General features: G+C 45.8%; 1 protein-coding gene across 2 annotated transcripts in view; it reads left to right on the top strand.

Moving 5' to 3' along the window:
* NPTN (neuroplastin) overlaps positions 1-19,048 on the top strand; it is a 508,163-nt gene that overhangs the window by 468,668 nt on the left and 20,447 nt on the right. The window lies entirely within an intron of this gene.

Below are 19,048 nucleotides of genomic sequence, written 5' to 3'. Positions count from 1 at the left end.
GTGGAGTCTCGTCTGTTGTAGTGGGGCGCCCCTTTACCGTTTCAGTTGCCATTCCGTCCGCTTTTGGTCCACTGTGTCAAAATCCGCCATTCAGCTGAGTTGCGCCCACTCTTGCGGTGCAGCGATAGGCGGCTGTCACAGGACTCTCAAAATGGCGGCAGGCTGTTTCCTTTTTGGGCCTGGTCCACTGAAATGGCCCTGGGACACCTTGGAAATCGGACGCTTGTCTGCTAGGTCTTGGACCCCATTCTCGAAAGCGTCCCCTCCGCCTTGAGAATTCATCAAAAGTTTTGGGGGCCCCGACTCCTGCAGGCTTCTGGTGGGGAGCGGCTGCCATGATTGCTCGCGGAATGACCACGACGGAGCTACGAGATGGTGGTGCTCTCATGGTGACGCCAGCTTCAGTCTGAAACATCCAGAAACAAGGTGGGGCTTTCATCGTTTGGGGGGAAAAAAAAGTTTTCATCCAATGAAAAGTGTTGTTTTTAGGTCATATGATCAAGCCTTCCATCATTAGGAAACCAAAAGTAAAATGAACCAATGAAAAGTTTTATAAACAAGTCACATGACCTGTTATGCGGCATAGGGTATAAAATGCGGAGAAAATACGTTGGCACGTGAGGCGGCGTCAGTAGCGGACCGATGTGCGAATAGGCCGAAGGCAATACAACGCGCCAAGATCCGGATGGCATCGAGGTGGTGTCATAGTTGAGAGTTCTGAGCAGCGGTTGTAACACTGTCTGAAGCTTATTTGCAGCTGCTGCAGCTTCACTACGCGCCAAGATCCGGATGGCACCGAGGTGGTGTGTAGGAAGTTGCCGTACTGGTGTGGCCATCCTACAATGCTGAAAGTCGGCGTGGGGCGCCCCGTTGGCCTGTGAGTTTGCGTCAGTAGCGGACCGATGTGCGAATAGGCCGAAGGCAGCACAACGCGCCAAGATCCGGATGGCACCGAGGTGGTGTCTAGTAAGTTGTCGCACTTCTGTGGCCATCCTACAATGTTGAAAGTCGGCGTGGGGCGCCCCGTTGGCCTGTGAGATGGCGTCAGTAGCGGACCGATGTGCGAATGGGGCCAAAGGCAGCGCAACAATATTTTCTACTATATTTCCGGTGTAGAAGAGACCACAAGGCGCTGAGATGCCAAGATCCGGATGGCACCGAGGTGGTGTGTAGCAAGTTGCCGCACTGGTGTGGCCATCCTACAATGCTGAAAGTCGGCGTGGGGCGCCCCGTTGGCCTGTGAGATGGCGTCAGTAGCGGACCGATGTGCGAATAGGCCGAAGGCAGCACAACAATATTTTCTGACTGACACCACAAGGCGCTGAGATGCCAAGATCCGGATGGCACCGAGGTGATGTCTAAGTTGCGGACTGATGTGCGAATGGGGCCAAAGGCAGCGTAACAATATTTTTTGTATGGAAGATACCACTAGGCGTTGAGATGCCAAGATTCGGATGGCACTGAGGTGATGTCTAGCAAGTTGGTGTGGTCATCCTACAATGCTGAAACTCGGCGTGGGTCACCCCATTAGCCTGTGAGATGGCGTCAGTAGCGGACCGATGTGCGAATAGGCCGAAGGCAGCACAACGCGCCAAGATCCGGATGTCACCGTGGTGGTTTCATAGTTGAGAGGCACTTCATCTGCAGTGGGGCGCCGAGATCCGGATGGCACCGAGGTGATGTCTAGCAAGTTGCTGTACTGGTGTGGTCATCCTACAATGCTGAAACTCGGCGTGGGTCGCCCCATTAGCCTGTGAGATGGCGTCAGTAGCGGACCGATGTGCGAATAGGCCGAAGGCAGCACAACGCGCCAAGATCCGGATGTCACCGTGGTGGTTTCATAGTTGAGAGGCACTTCATCTGCAGTGGGGCGCCGAGATCCGGATGGCACCGAGGTGATGTCTAGCAAGTTGCTGTACTGGTGTGGTCATCCTACAATGCTGAAACTCGGCGTGGGTCGCCCCATTAGCCTGTGAGATGGCGTCAGTAGCGGACCGATGTGCGAATAGGCCGAAGGCAGCACAACGCGCCAAGATCCGGATGTCACCGTGGTGGTTTCATAGTTGAGGCACTTCATCTGCAGTGGGGCGCCGAGATCCGGATGGCACCGAGGTGATGTCTAGCAAGTTGCTGTACTTGTGTGGTCATCCTACAATGCTGAAACTCGGCGTGGGTCGCCCCATTAGCCTGTGAGATAGCAGTTCTTTGGATTTGGGCCTGGCTCGTCTGCTGTAGTGGGGCGCCCCTTTACCGTTTCAGTTGCCATTCAGCTGAGTTTCGGCTGCTCTTGATGCTACAGCGACAGGCGGCTGCACCAGGACTCTCAAAATGGCGGCCTGTTCTTTGGATTTGGGCCTGGTCCACTAAAATGGCCCTGGGACACCTTAGAACTCGGACGCTCGATTTTTTTTTCCTTTCCTGTACATGCAAAAAAAGGTAAATGCCCGGTACGTTACACGCTTCATCTGCCACGATGAACTCTCTAGAGGAACCGAAAAAAAATATAGTTGTGGTAACTATACCATGCATCGTCATATGGAGAGGTGGCACCAATTAATTATAGTGCTGCATAAAAGAGAGATTTGGAGGAGAACCCCTGACCTGCTAGTACATTCATCAAAGAAGTGGCACTGAGAGCTTCAGAGGCAAGGGAAACGGTCCCAAATATTTAGAAGAACTTTGGAAAGATTAAAATGACATGTTTAGATTGTGGCAAATTTATTTCATGTGGACATCTGAGTGTTACTCTAATAAATACAGCATATGAACATCATCATAGTCGATGGTTGGTAGAGACATTTTGACTATATCCTGGACCTGCCCGTCCTCGCCCAAAATGGCGCCAGAATAAATGGGACTCGTAACTCCTTGTTGTGTACTGGTTGCAGAACCTTGAAATCACGAGATACGTATGCAGTTTTGAAGCACATGGCGGGCGGGGACGAGAATTGATTGAATATTTCGACATCCCTATTGATATTAAGTTCTGATGTGTTATTGATTACTGTACTGTTGAAAGTTCGAATTAACGTCACCCATGGTACTTGCCCGCAAATGTATATCTAGATAATTTTATTGTAACTGGCCCTGTCGTATTTTAATTATAAAATGTACGTCCACCGATTCCGTAACTGTTAGACACCTTAGTTCTTGCAACCTAATGGCCCGCCCGTTACGTTCCTCTACAGTGTAAATGTCTATTCATCATATACGATTACAGTTTGCTCCGTGGCCGGCCCACGTGGTTATAGGCTCGTATTTGTATAATGAAATTTTCACAATAAAGGTTTTTAAAAGAAAACATGGTAGTAGTATATACATTGGTAAAGTTTTTAATAATAGTCACTGTTTTAGAATCATTAAAAGGCAAGTGAAATAAAGCAGACCAATTACATGAAGGGTAAAAGGTATAATACGAAGGAACGCAGTAAAGATAAATGGTCAAGGGCTGTTGTGTTTTCTATTCCTGCAACATAAAGTGATCGATAAGAATCTCATATTCAGGCGTATCGGCGACTAAGACAGCAGGTCGACCCTCTTTTGCTCAACGGCTCCGTCATGGGACGAAGAAACGCTCTTTTTCTCGAAAAAAGAATATATTTTACTTGCAGGACAGTTGTAAAATTTCCGGGAAAGTACATTAGCCTGGAACATTATAACATATATTTAAGAAAAAATAATGTTCGGAAGTAATGAAAAGCGTAATTTTTAGGTCATATGACCAAGCCTTTCATCATTACAATAAGAAAAGTAAAATGAACCAATGAAAAGTTTTATTAACAAGTCACATGACTTGTTATGCTTACGTTACGCGCTGCGCGCCCCGGATGACTTCCGGATGCGCTAACGCGGCGCGTCATATGACGCATTACGCGACAACGCAGGTACAGAATATAGTCAAAATGTCTCCACCAACCAGCGGTCGGAACACAACCCCTTTCAGCAGGCTAAATAGTTCTGTTAAATGACAACAGAAGGGACAGGCAACAAGAACCATCAGTCAAAGAGGGGAGGGCTAGTTCTTCTCTACCGGGTTACATTGGGGCGCTACCGGAACTGATCGAATTGGTAGTCTACAGTGTTTCTGGATGTTTCAGACTGAAGCTGGGGTTAGCATGAGAGCAGCACCATTTCGTAGCTCCGTCGTGGTCATTCCGCAACCAATCATGGCAGCCGTTCTTTATCGTTATTTTGGGCGGGGTGGGTGGCGGAGCAGAGCTGTTTTGCAGCCATCATTGTGTGGAGTTCAGTTCATCTCACTAGTTTTGTATTTGTCATGAGGGGTTGTTCCTAATGTTTCTATTTTAGCGAGGTCAAAAAGAGATCCCATTAGTGGCCTACTGATTTTGCTCGATTCCTTTTCTTTTTTTTTACACGATTTTTCGTTATCTGCAAAGACTAAACAGAGTATTGCGACTCTGTGTTTGTTTGTAAATAGAGAATGAACCAAAGAGAACTAATTCTAAAACAGTAAATACTTGGATAACAATGAATCAAATGGAGAGAGAAGCAGGCACGACGGATTACAATGGGGGCAAAGACCTGCGTTAACTACCTTTCACTATCTGCAAAGAGAGAGTACTCCTAATAGAAATGAGGGGGGGGGGCACCATTCAAAGCAGATCAGTGTGCATAAACACGAAAATGTTTTCACTTACCACGTACTTGACATTCGACAGCTTATGATATTTGCTATTAAAAAACCATTGAAATTCACTGAAAAAACCATAGGTTATAGACCATATATAGTTAGGAATTAGCATTTACAAAACCTTGAAAATTCACAGAAAAAACCATAGGTTATACACCATATATAGTTAGGAATTAGCATTTAAAAAACCTTATTTTACTCACACAAAACCATTGAAATTCCATATATAGTTAGTTGCACTAACTATATATCGCGCACCTGCAATCCACTGCTGATGATGTCACATATTACATCATTCATGACATGGTCAGTGACATCACTGATGACATCACTGATGACATCTCAAATGACATCACTGATGACATCACTGATGACAACATCCAGTGACTGTATGTTTCTGTAAAGTTAAAATGTGTCTTACATATTGAAGAATGAGTGGAAGTATAAGTGTCTGGACAAAGGATTTAGTAGGTGCATGACTGAATGCATGAGTGAGTGATTAAATGTGTCTCACTGAGTGCATGGGTTAGTGACTAAAGTGTCTTAATTTGTGCATCATTATGTCTGTTGTTCTGTAAACTGCTGCATGTTTTGATCAGTAGCTATATGATTAACTATATGGGTTACTGATTGATTGTCCAAGTATTTGTATGGGAGACTGAGTGTGTGTGTGGCTGGCTGGGAGGTGTGTGACTCTGTGCAGATCAATGTGTACTTGTATCAATGATTGTATAACAAGGTAAGTATGTGTTAGTATATGTTTGAAAATGTAAGGTGCTCTATGTTTAACTGTATAGACAAGAAAATGGAAGTGTCATTGATTCTTTACAGGACTGACTAGGTGTGTGAGTAACTCCATGGATGAGTGGCAGACTGTGAGTGTCTGTATAGGTGTATGAGTGCATATGATAGTGTTGTAAAGATGAGTGATTGTATGTATGAATGATAGTATGGGTGAATGAGTGAAGGTGTGTGTAGACGTAGGAATTAGTGAGTGCGTATGTAGTAACTAGTATTGGTGTGTCAATGGTTTCAAAAATTATATTCTGTATTTAACACTGGGTGAAACAGAGGTTATATTAAAATGTGAGGAGATGCATTGTATTGTCACATGAATGATATCATCAGTGATGTGGTCATTGAGTAGTGTGGCTCACTGGTTAGAGGCGGCAGACCCGAGAGCAGAGGACGGCCCGGGACCAGGGTTCGATTCCCGGCGCGGCAGGTTTCTGGACCAGGGTCAGCGGACTCGATAATTCTCTCGCCTCGGTTCCCACTCTGATCAGCGATCACACTCGGCAACTCTGGGCATTAGCTTGCCTCATCTTCACTAACGGCCCCACCAGACCGCCGGGGATGCCTGGTCTCACCCTGGAGATACCCATTAAGGGACCATCTCTCAGGGAAACCAGGAAGGGTTTCGCAGCGGTCGAAGCGCCTTGGGACCCTACGGGTAAGTAGTGCGCTATATAAATGCCTATACATTTACATTTACATTGATGTCAAATGAGATGTCATCAGTGATGTCATCAGTGATGTCATTTGAGATGTCATCAGTGATGTCATCAGTGATGTCACTGACCATGTCATGAATGATGTAATATGTGACATCATCAGCAGTGGATTGCAGGTGCGCGATATATAGTTAGTGCAACTAACTATATATGGAATTTCAATGGTTTTGTGTGAGTAAAATAAGGTTTTTTAAATGCTAATTCCTAACTATATATGGTCTATAACCTATGGTTTTTTCAGTGAATATATATATGTATATATATATATATATATATATTCACTGAAAAAACCATAGGTTATACACCATATATAGTTAGGAATTAGCATTTAAAAAACCTTATTTTACTCACACAAAACCATTGAAATTCCATATATAGTTAGTTGCACTAACTATATATCGCGCACCCGCAATCCACTGCTGATCATGTCACATATTACATCATTCATGACATGGTCAGTGACATCACTGATGACATCACTGATGACATCTCAAATGACATCACTGATGACATCTCACTTGACATCAATGACCACATCACTGATGATATCATTCATGTGACAATACAATGCATCTCCTCACGTTTTAATATAACCTCTGTTTCACCCAGTGTTAAATACAGAGTATAATTTTTGAAACCATTGACACACCAATACTAGTTACTACATACGTACTCACTGATTCCTACGTCTACACACACATTCACTCATTCACCCATACAATCATTCATACATACAATCACTCATCTTTACAACACTATCATATGCACTCATACACCTATACAGACACTTACACTCTGCCACTCATCCATGGAGTTACTCACACACCTAGTCAGTCCTGTAAAGAATCAATCACACTTCCATTTTCTTGTCTATACAGTTAAACATAGAGCACCTTACATTTTCAAACATATACTAACACATACTTACTTTCTTATACAATCATTGATACAAGTACACATTGATCTGCACAGTCACACACCTCCCAGCCAGCCACACACACACTCAGTCTCCTATACAAATACTTGGACAATCAATCAATAACCCATATAGTTAATCATATAGCTACTGATCAACACATGCAGCAGTTTACAGAACAACAGACATAATGATGCACAAATTAAGACAGTTTAGTCACTAACCCATGCACTCAGTGAGACACATTTAATCACTCACTCATACATTCAGTCATGCACCTACTAAATCCTTCGTCCAGACACTTATACATCTACTCATTCTTCAATATGTAAAACATATTTAAACTTTACAGAAACACACAGTCACTGGATGATGTCATCAGTGATCTCATCAGTGATGTCATTTGAGATGTCATCAGTGATGTCATCAGTGATGTCACTGACCATGTCATGAATGATGTAATATGTGACATGATCAGCAGTGGATTGCGGGTGCGCGATATATAGTTAGTGCAACTAACTATATATGGAATTTCAATGGTTTTGTGTGAGTAAAATAAGGTTTTTTAAATGCTAATTCCTAACTATATATGGTGTATAACCTATGGTTTTTTCTGTGAATTTTCAAGGTTTTGTAAATGCTAATTCCTAACTATATATGGTCTATAACCTATGGTTTTTTCAGTGAATTTCAATGGTTTTTTAATAGCAAATATCATAAGCTGTCGAATGTCAAGTACGTGGTAAGTAAAAACATTTTCGTGTTTATGCACACTGATCTGCTTTGAATGCTGCCCCCCACCCCTCATTTCTATTAGGAGTACTCTCTCTTTGCAGATAGTGAAGGGTAGTTAACGCAGCCCTTTGCCCCCTTTGTAATCCGTCGTGCCTGCTTCTCTCTCCATTTGATTGATTGTTCTCTTTGGTTCATTCTCTATTTACAAACAAGCACAGAGTCGCAATACTCTGTTTAGTCTTTGCAGATAGCGAAAAATCGTGTAAAAAAACAAAAGGAATCGAGCAAAATCAGTAGGCCACTAATGGGATCTCTTTTTGACCTCGCTAAAATAGAAACATTAGGAACAACCTGTTGAAAATAGCAATGCGTATGTACATAAGCGGCGTTCATTTGTGTTCACAGTACCCCTTGTTGATTGTTTCAATCGAGCATTGAATTGTTCGAAGTTAATTCTCTTAAGGATCTTCTCTACCTGCAAACGAGGAAGAATAGGAATATTCTCTCTCCCTTTGCAGATAGTGAAGGGTAGGTAACGCAAGCCTTTAACACGTCGTACCTATTTCATTCCTCATTGATTGATTGATTGTCCGAACATTGACTGTTTGGGAATTAGTTCTTTTTGGAGGTATTCCCTGTTTGCAAATAAACGTAGGAAAATCTTTGCAAATAGTGAAAGGGTACGTAATGCGGACCTTTCTCCCCCGTTGTAATCTGTCATGCCTATCTACTCCCCACTGATTGATGCACCTTTTTCACCCGGACCATTTACTAGAGATACGTCATCTGGCCCGACCAGAGAGCACCCCTAGTGAAAAGGACATATGCAATAATAACGAAGTGATCACTGTATCCTGTTAACAGAAACTTTACCATGAAACAACCTGGAAAGAAAAAAATAGGAAAACGAAAATCAGTAGGCCACTGATGAACATGAACTTTTATTAAACAACGAACAAAGAAACGATAACATAACGTAATGATAAAACCTATTAATGTCCTAGAAACAAGAAAACGTTAAAATATGCCAGTGGTGAGAGACCAGAAAAACAGTAAGAGAAACCAAATCACCCCTCGCTGTCCCACCGCCTGCCACGCCAAAAAAATCGATAGACTAGGGAAAATGCAAGTCAGTAGAACATCCGCCCCCACTCTGGAAACTTCCAAGGTGGGGCAGGGTTCCGGCTACGCCCAGCCGGGAGCAGCCCATATAAGGCAGGTCCTGCTGCCACGCCTCGGCCAGGAGATCCTAACGTAGGGTGTAGCCGGAGGAGAGGCCGAGGCCAGCGGGACCCGGCCAGGGGATTGCCTTTACAACGCTGAACAGTTGCAGGGGGGGGGAATGTCTCCTCGACCCTCCCCTCTCTCTCCCAGTCCGGCCGCGGTGGCCCTTGAGAGTTGCAGGTAGTCCCGCCACATGCTCTTCCGGTCCGGCCACCAACGGTCGGGGGGCCGAGGCCGACGGGATCCGGCTGCAGCCGATAAACCAAGAAACCCGTTCATGGGGCCAGAGCCAGGGGCGTCCGGCCGACATCCACCGGAAGCCCGGCCCGAAGACGGACGGGACACTTCTTCTTTCTTTTATAATGGCTGCGACAACACTGGGGGGGGATGTCTTGCACATGCCTCCGACCCCCCCCCCCCCTCGTCCTCATCGCCTGGTCCGGCCATAACAAATCTCAAGCGAGACGCCGTGGGGTGCACTGGGAGGGAGAGACGGTGCGAACAGGCCTCTCCTGCCTCCCCAGGTGGAGGCTTCCCAGCTGCACCCTCAGCGCTCCAGGCGCCCGGAAAAGGGTTCTTCCACTGTGGCCATGCTGCAACGTCTCGCCCGGCAGGGTGGAGCCCGTCCGCTCATGTGACCCCGCGATCGCCGGTAGCTGCCGAACTCTCAAAATGGCGGTCGACCTGGCAAGAGCGGGCCCAGCATAAAGAAATGGCCCGGTCACTGGTTGACTCCACCACCGTAGTCCTCCACGACCTTGAAGATTCTAGAGGAGCCGCGGGAGTCTCCGACCCCCGATGGGGAATGACTGCCATGATCGCCCGTGGAGTGACGAAACTGTATCCGCGGGACGTCGGCGCTCCCATGCTGGCGCCAGCCTCACTTTGAATTACTAGAATCCTGCAGACCTCACTTCCGGTGAAAGCACAGTGTGACCCGGTAGGAAAAATTATTGCACCCCCTCCCCTTTTTGACTGATAGTTCAAACCACCGATCCTTTCCTTTGCCCTTTTAACGGAACTTTGGACTGCCTCCCCCTCTTTTACATTTTCTAGAGAAAACAAAACATTAACCACTCACTACATTAGCATAGCAGTTGACACCAGAACTGTTTTCAAATTGAAAACCAACAACATCTTCAACAGAATCCTTTTTGTTTCTGCTGTGACCCTGCTACAGCACAGGCATTGTCCCCAGCAGTAATTCTGCAATGCCGGTAAGAATAGCTGTGGTGCCTACTGGACTCACTCACCCCCGCGGCGCCCCACGCCGTTTTTTGCTGGGCGGCAACTTACTAGACATCACTTTCGTGCCATCTAGATTTCAGCGCGTTCTGCTGCCTTGGAACTATTCGCACAACAGACCGCTACTGACAAGAATATTTCATTATTGGTGCTGTCAATTTCAATAAATCTATTGGATAATTCAAAAGAAATTGCCACGGTCTCTTCGTTGTTTAAATGTTTTTACTGTTTTTGTTTTCTTGTATATATTTATATGTTATTAAAGTTTTATATTCCTACTACTTTGTTGGAGTGCTATATATTTTTAATGTGACACATAATTGTAAAAACTTTGATGTACAAAGAGTCATTCCTGGAATCTTCCGCTTCAGGCTCGGTCCCCTCCCCAATCACAATACAGGATAGTTTTCAGATAGTAGGAACACGTGTGGTGTGACGGATCTCATCGGGTGTGGGCCTTGATCTACTATAACTCCTTTGAAGAGGGGTGATTCTTTACAGCTGGGGCCATAAACTACATCTGCAGGGCTAGCTGATAGCCTGGACAATCGGACACAGAGAAAGAGGAGTGTCAGAGGGTGCGGTAGTGAATAGGGCGAAAGGGAGGTGTCGGGCGGGCACAGAGTGTGATTCTCAGGGAAGAGCAGCGCAGATGGGGGGAGGTTTATTGCCCATGCATAAGACAGAGAGCGGTGGTGACCAGTGCCTAGGGAAGATGCTTGCGTGGGTGAGGAGCCATGCTACGAATCGACAGCGTGCAGAGAGTGGGTCTGGTCAAGACATCTAAAATGGCTGCCGTGCACGACAAAAGTGTGGCATTTCAAAAAAGGCAAGATGGCGCAGACAATGTTTTTCAACACTTCCTCATTTCCTTCGAATCGAACGTTAACAGACGTTGGGGCATATTACCAAAGTTAAGCGATATTTATCGCTAACGATGCTTACCAACCAATTTTTTACCACTAAGCATCGTCAGAAATTATCGAAGATAAACCTTGCTATTATCAAGGTTTATCGCAAATGCGATAATAAACGGCCGCAATGCATGAATATCGCTAAAAACTCAGCGATATTCATGCATTACCGAGCTAATGCTCTTAGCCATGTTATCCACCTCCCATTGGATAACATGGCTAAGAACTGCTCAGGGCAGGTGTTACTTTTTGGAGATATTCGCGCTTAGCGCGAATATCTCCAAAAGTTGGTAATAGGAGATAGATATCTTGCATGTTGTAATGCAAGTTATTGTGGTATATGGAACTCATACCATAATCTCTCAGGAAAGCAGAAACTGATCCTTTTGGGACCGCCTAAAAAGGCCTAGGGGGTGAGGAGTACTCTACTTTGCCCCCTTTTCACGTTCCGAACTATTTTATTTTACTCTCTTCTGTAATTACACAAAATAACAGCGATAAGATGCATCGGAGACACACAGTGAGAGAAAGGAGGCCGGAGATGAAGAAGAGATGTCAAATACACATTGGAGATAATATAGTGGCAGAAGGCAAGTAAATATGAGTAAACTTACCATGTAACATAAAAATGTTGCACTCTATACTATAAGTCTCATTTTATACTACAATCACTTCGCTACAACCTCATAAATTAAAAATAAAAATGAATAATGTCTCAAACAATTTTTGATTTCTAAATATAAATTTATTCTTCAGAATTTTCTAAATTTGAAAGAACTAGTAACATGTCCTCATCAGCAATGTCCTCATTAAAAGTCTCCAATGATGATTCTTGTAACTCTATGGTCTCCAAACACTCGATAAATTCGCCATCAAGAGATTGATCAAAAAAATCATTCAAGTCATCTCCTCCTTGTGACAATATTTCATTATTGGTGCTGTCAATTTCAATCAATGTAGTGTAATCATTCAAGTCATCTCCTCGTGACAATATTTCATTATTGGTGCTCTCAATTTCAATCAATGTAGTGGAATCATTCAAGTCATCTCCTCCTTGTGACAATATTTCATTATTGGTGCTGTCCATTTCAATCAATCTAATGGAATCATACAAGTCATCTCCTCCTTGTGACAATATTTCATTATTGGTGCTCTCAATTTCAATCAATGTAGTGGAATCATTCAAGTCATCTCCTTGTGACAATATTTCATTCTTGGTGCTGTCCATTTCAATCAATCTAATGGAATCATACAAGTCATGTCCTCCTTGTGACAATATTTCATTATTGGTGCTCTCAATTTCAATCAATGTAGTGGACAATTCAAAAGAAATTGCCACGGTCTCTTCATTGTGAGCCATTTTATTTTGAAATTGCTTGCTGTAAATTGCAGAAAAAAATAATCACTTTCATTTATCGTTTTTAGTAATACATAATATAAAACTAACTTTATCAAGTATTTAGTATAACAGAAGGACTGCAAATAAATAACAGAAAACATTTTTCAAATTATCTTCAAGTGTACAACATAGTTCCCCTTACAAATTAACAACTCACCTTTTTAAAAGTAGCAGAAGTGTTAGTACTGTGTAAATCAAACACCAGAAATTCACCACCAAAAATTCCTCACAAATGTACCTCAGACAGTAGTATCACAAAATGGCTGTGGTTTCCTCTCATTTGACATATATACATAACCAATTAACTTTCATCGCACACAAATACAAAACCAAAGTAACATTTTAATTGGTTCTAAATTTCAACACTTTCAAATGTGTTTTCCCCATGCAATTTTCCATAGGACATTTACATACGTCTACAGCCTGAATGGCTGAACGGAATTACACCAAACTTGACAAAATGGTACATCAAACCTAAGAGGTCAGGAAGGATCTACTATGCCCCCTTATGGTCATTTCCCCCTTCGCTTTGGCCTCCTCTTGTCTCTCAATCCTACCGAGAGACAAGATGGCGGCCGCTACGGACTGTTTGGAATGTTGACAGACGCCGGAGAACCAATCAGCTTCGCAAAGCTCGGTAACGCGAAAAGTACGCGAAGCGGAGCGCTGTTACAGATATATATCTTTTTTTGAACGTTAATTTCTCAAAATCCACTGGAGCACATATATTGAGACCTAGCAAAGGCACATCGGGCTACCAGTCCCTAATATTTTGCCAAGTTTCGTGCAAATCCATTCAGCCGTTCGATTATTATTATTATTATTTTTTTTTTGCACCGCGGAGCCCTTTTAAAACCTCCACATCAAACGTAGGGGGTCAGCGAGGATCTACTATTCCCCCTTATGGTCATTTGCCCCTTCGCTTTGGCCTCCTCTTGTCTCTCGATCCTACCGAGAGACAAGATGGCGGCCGCTACGGACTGTTTGGAATGTTGACAGACGCCGGAGAACCAATCAGCTTCGCTTCACAAAGCTCCGTTGCGCGAAAAGTCCGCGAACCAGAGCGCTGCCCGGTCCGCTGTTACAGATATATATCTTTTTTTAAACGTTAATTTCTCAAAATCCACTGTAGCACATATATTGAGACCTACAAAAGGCACATCGGGCTACCAGTCCCTACAATTTTGCCAAGTTTCATGCAAATCCATTCAGCCGTTCGGGCTAAAAGTGAGGCCAACCGCCCTATGGAAAACTCAATGTTAAAAACACGTTTTGGGACCCCCCTTTTTTCTCAGCCCCCCTTTGACGAACACCCCCCAAATTTTCAAGGGCTGCTCAGAAACAAAATGTTCCATTTTCCTGAAAATTTCAGCCAATTCCGTCCACAAACGCCAAAGTTATTAGACATAGAATTTTCAAAAATCCCATAGAGAAAAAATCCTAACTATATATACCTACTGGCGACCGCCAGTAGGTAATATATATATATATATATATCCTACTGGTGGTAGTTAAGACCTTGTTTCCATTCAATACACGTTTTTTCTTTTTCCAATATCTTTGGCGCCATTTGGCGAATCTTTGCGAAATTCTCAAAACTAATGGCTCACTCACTTCAGCTGTGGTGTTGATTAGTCAAGCGGGGGCCGAGAAAAAGGGAGAGTCCCAAAACGTGTTTTCTCCATGTTAATTTCCATAGGAAACTTTAGACATGGCGGAATTGCACCACATTTGGCAAAAAGGTAGCTCTCGGTTCAGAAAGCACTCTGTTTGTTAAATGGTGTAAATCCATTTAGTATTTCTCAGATATCCCTATATCGACTCGAAGGATCCGCGAACCCTCCGATCTTGAGCCTGTGATCCGATTGGCTGCCACTAGTTCCAACCAGGAAGTGTTGGCAGCCATCTTGTGAACCCGGTTGAACCAAGTCACAAGGAAAATGATTGGAAAAACATAAAAAATTAAGAAAAGAGGTAGGTTAGAAACACCCTGACCCCCTAGGGCTGCTGGTCTCTCATGCTTGGTCTTCTCTCAGCCCACGGGTGGGCAGGTCCCGGGGCAATAACAAATAATTTGCAGACCCCCGCATTCCACGTGGACTGCCACCTCCCCAGGGCTTAGAGGATTTATGCGGGGGTCTACAAGGCCTCCCTCAGCCCTGGGGACCGCCACCTCCCCCTCCCTGGGGCTATTTTCCATAAAATGCAGGGGGCCACATCCACCACCCCTACCCCAGGGATCACCATCTCCCCTGGGTACAAATCAAGTAACAGCGATGGTCTGTTGCAGATCCCTGGCTCCTGGGACTGCCACCCCTAGGGCTTATAGAATTTATGCAGATGGGGGCAACGTTCCCCCCCCCCTCAGCTGTGGATACCGCCACCTCTTAAAGCTTAATTTCTGGGGGGGGGGGGAGGGGGGCGGCGAAACGCTGCCCCAGGGACGGCCACCTCCCAGGGGTTCTATTCATAAAATGCGGGGGCCACGTGCCAGCAGCGAAGACCGCCGCCTCCCTGGAGCTTTCTTTCTAAATGAACGGACAAAGCCCCGGGGCCGGCACCTCCCCTGGGTTATTTGCATTAAAATGCGGCCCATCTCCATGAGCTCCTCATGGCCCTGGGGCCCGCACCTCCCCTGGGTTATTTGCATTAAAATGCGGCCCATCTCCATGAGCTCCTCATGGCCCTGGGGCCCGCAACCCCCAGAGCCGGCTCCAGCAATGTCCCGGGGTGCCCGCCCCTAGGACATTGTAGTTTGCTATGGATAGCAAACTCAGCTTAGCTTCATGGAAGTGAGAGCATTGAAAGTGCTCTCTCTTCCAGGAAGTGAAGCAGAAATGCTTTTGGGAAGAGGGATCTACATGTTAGCAGCTTTCTCTGCCCAAAAGCAATGCCAGTTGCCGCAGGAGGCTCCTCCCACGGTCCCCAACGATGTGGCCATACACCAGCAATGGGGTCCCCGGGGCAGTATCTGCAAAAAATAAAGGGCAGGCCCTGAGGAAGGGAGCCCCCAGGCCATAACTGGCGCAGGGAAGGGGGGCGGGCCACGCGACCCCCCTTCCATTAAAAAAAAAAAACAATATGTGTATAAATAATAAATGGCCCAGTCCATGGGGATTGGGGTCCCGGGGCAGAAATCGGCATCGGAGTGGGACCGTCACACAGACCCTCTTGCTAAAAAAGGGGGGGGGAAGCTGACAATTCGCTGGAGGACCCACCCCCTCTTTGCACTACTAAGAAAACACGCCTCCTGGTGCGCTCTTGGTTGGGGAATGAAATCTCCTTCGATGCTAAGAATCTTTAGGGGCCAACTAGCCCACCTGTTACCTCCAGTAAGCCCCACCCAGTGAGATTGCTGAGTAGTGGGCGCAGGCCGTGCCCCTTATTACACCACACTACAAACACGCCTCTTGGCACACTGCTGGAGGGGCGGTAAGGTTCCCTGGTGTCCTGAGGGCTTTGGGATTAAATTGTACTTCATTCCCCAAGCAGCAGTGCGCCAGGAGGCGTGGTTGCAGAATGGTGTAAAAAGGGGGCGGGTCCTCTGACCACCTCTCAGCAATCCAGCTCTGTGTGGCTTACTGGAGGTAATGGGAGGGCTAGTTGGCCCCAAGGGACCCTCAAGAGGCAAGGGGACTTCATCCCCCCAACCAAGAGCGTGTCAGGAGGCGCGTTTGCAGAGTGGTGGACAAAGGGGGTGTGGCCTTTTATCAGAACTCCTTAATCCTGCAGTGTGGGACTTAGTGGAGGGTACTACCCCTCCTATAGTGTGCATATGGCTGTGTCGGTGAGTGAATGGATGTCTCAGTGGTATATGGACAGGGCCGGACTAGGAACAGAAAGCAGCCCTGGCAAGTTTTGCCAGACCAGCCCCTGTCTGGCACGTAGTGAGCGTGCGCAGCGAGCGAGCCTGACCACCACTAGGAGGGTTTGGGGGTGGGGGGGGTCTCCCCCAAGAACATTTGGGAAAAAGACATACCAAAATGGTGCATTTTACAGCACATTTTTCATTACAAAGCTCATGGAGGGCCCAGCCCCCCCCCCCCCCACCCCCCCAATCAGGCCACCTTGCTCTCACTCACAAGCTGGCCTGGCTGCATAGTTAATAATGCAGTAGGTTTTGCCTTTTCTAAGAATTTTCATTAACGTGCTGCTATGAACTAATTTAAAGGGAGTCAATGTATAGACCTCAGGAGGCTGAATGGCTGAATTGGCTTTGCCAAGATTCGTACCTCAGATATAAGCCTTGTGGGATTTTCTAGCCAAGACACACTGTGGCTTCTCGCTTCTCCTTCCTCAATCATTCCTTCTCCTACCGCAATCTTACCCTTTTTCTTCTCTTCGGTCATTGTTCCCTCCCTTTCTCACTGGTTTCCTTCACTTGTCAGTCTTCATTCTCCTGCAAACTCCCTTCTTTCCGTCTGTCCTAAGCAGTTTTCTAGCTCTTCTCTCTCCGCGCTAATTCTTCCTTTCTTCTCTCCTATCCCCTACTCCTGTCATACCTCCGGACAACCCCTTGCCCTTCACTCTCATGCTTCATTTATCTTTCTCTTCTAGAAGTCTTTCCTCGCTTTCTCTCTCCCTGCTTCTTTACTTATCCCATCCTCCCACCTTCATCTCCTCATCCCTTCCATCTTTTCCTCCCTCCCACACTGGCCAGACCGGGCTTAGGGCCAGTTATTATGCCTGTGGATTCTAATCGGCAGATAGCATACTCTAGGGAAGAACTCCTGCTGCTACAAGGTAAGAGTGGCCAGTGGTGCCGCCAGTTGGAGTGTTTTGATAAACAATTCTGTCGGTGTAAATTCTGTCCCGATTCTATTCCCACTAGGAAAAATGGTAAGGAGGTCTGTAGGGATCTGGGGATGGCATTATTGAATTGCAGATCGCTACCAAAGCCACCATTAATATCCTGTAGCGGGTGCAGAACGTTGCAGCCAGGATGCTTGCGGGGACTCCAAGAAGAGCGTCTGCCAAACCATTGCTGAGAGCTCTCCACTGGCTTCCAGTTCGTGAGCGAATCGCCTTCAAATCATCCTGCATTGCCCATAAGACACTCCAAGGCAAAGGTCCTCCGGCCCTTAGGAGCCTGATTCGTCCCTATAGACCCTCTCGGGCCCACCGGTCGGATTTGGAAAATCTTACCATAGTTCCTAAAGTGAGGAAGGTCCGCACAGGAGGCCGCCGCTTTACTGTAAATGCGGCAAAAAACTGGAACGTTCTCCCAAGGCATATTCGGACTGAACCATGCTATCTTAAGTTCCGAAAGTCGCTTAAAACCTTTCTTTTCCCTAAGACCCCCTAAGTACCGGTTCCTTTTTGAGTTTTCTGTTATCAGTTAGGTAGTGCTGGGACGCTCTAGGGCAGCCATGCGCTTTACAAATCAAATTTCATTTCATTTCATTCATTTCCCTGCAATTATTGCTTGTGTCTCCACTGCCCGTTTGAGACAGACTGGAGAGGCCTACTGCCCAGTGCTCCTGCTGTAAAAGGGTCCAGGTCATCTGACGGTCACACAAATGGCGCAGGGAGGGAGGGGAGGACGGCTCCCCTATGTGACGCTGTGCTGATTGAAGGCCGGGAGTTGTTATTTCAGTGCGAAGCAGAAGAAGGAAAAGGCATCGAGGCAACACCAGAGTTCAGACGCAGACTGATGTACATGCAGTGTGATTTGGTGGATCTGTGATTCGTCACACTGCGTCTGACAGTTCAGTGATCCTTGTTTGAGCAGAGCGATAGACACGGAATACTAGTAGTGTCTGTCTGACTGTCTGTCAACACTGACAGTCAGAGTCTCGTCACAGTCAAGGTCCCAGCAACAAAACTGACCCCCTGTCACAAAACCGGCCCTCGCCCCCATCCAGCCTACCGGGGGATTCCCCGGTTACCAGTCCGGCCTCGTATATGGGTAACTGCATATATGAAAGGCAGAATATTGTATGAATAAGTGAGGTGGTGTGTGTATAACTGTATAGGTGAGTAAATTCCAGTGATTGACTCATTGGGTGACTGACTAGGTGGGTGAGTAACTATGGGTGAGTGGCAGTGTGCGAGTGTCTCTATAGGTGTCTGAGTGCATATATATAAATTTTTTAAACCTTTATAACTTTTCAAGACACAGACAAAAATATAGATTCTCATAGTACATCATGTGCATCATAGATAACATTAGGTCGTGATAGCATATCCATTCTGGCGTCTTACAGCAGTTGCAGGTGTCGCCTCTCATTTGTCTTATTCATGTGTGATAACAGCATTTCTCACTATGCAGTACAGTAATGGTATACACGGTGGCAGGGACATGTAGATAAATAAAGCACAGGACAGCCAATACCACAAGATGCCCAGTTGGACAGACCATGAGGCATCACCAACAGTACAATTAGTTATGTAACCCAGCCATGGATCCTCCGGTCATCAACAATGTCCATTCCGTTGGGCCTACAACAA

The sequence above is a fragment of the Lissotriton helveticus genome, chromosome 3_2 (assembly GCF_964261635.1).
Source record: "Lissotriton helveticus chromosome 3_2, aLisHel1.1, whole genome shotgun sequence".
NCBI classification, from domain to species: domain Eukaryota; kingdom Metazoa; phylum Chordata; class Amphibia; order Caudata; family Salamandridae; genus Lissotriton; species Lissotriton helveticus.
Note: the sequence above shows the minus strand (reverse complement) of the source record. Positions and strands in the feature narration are given on the sequence as shown.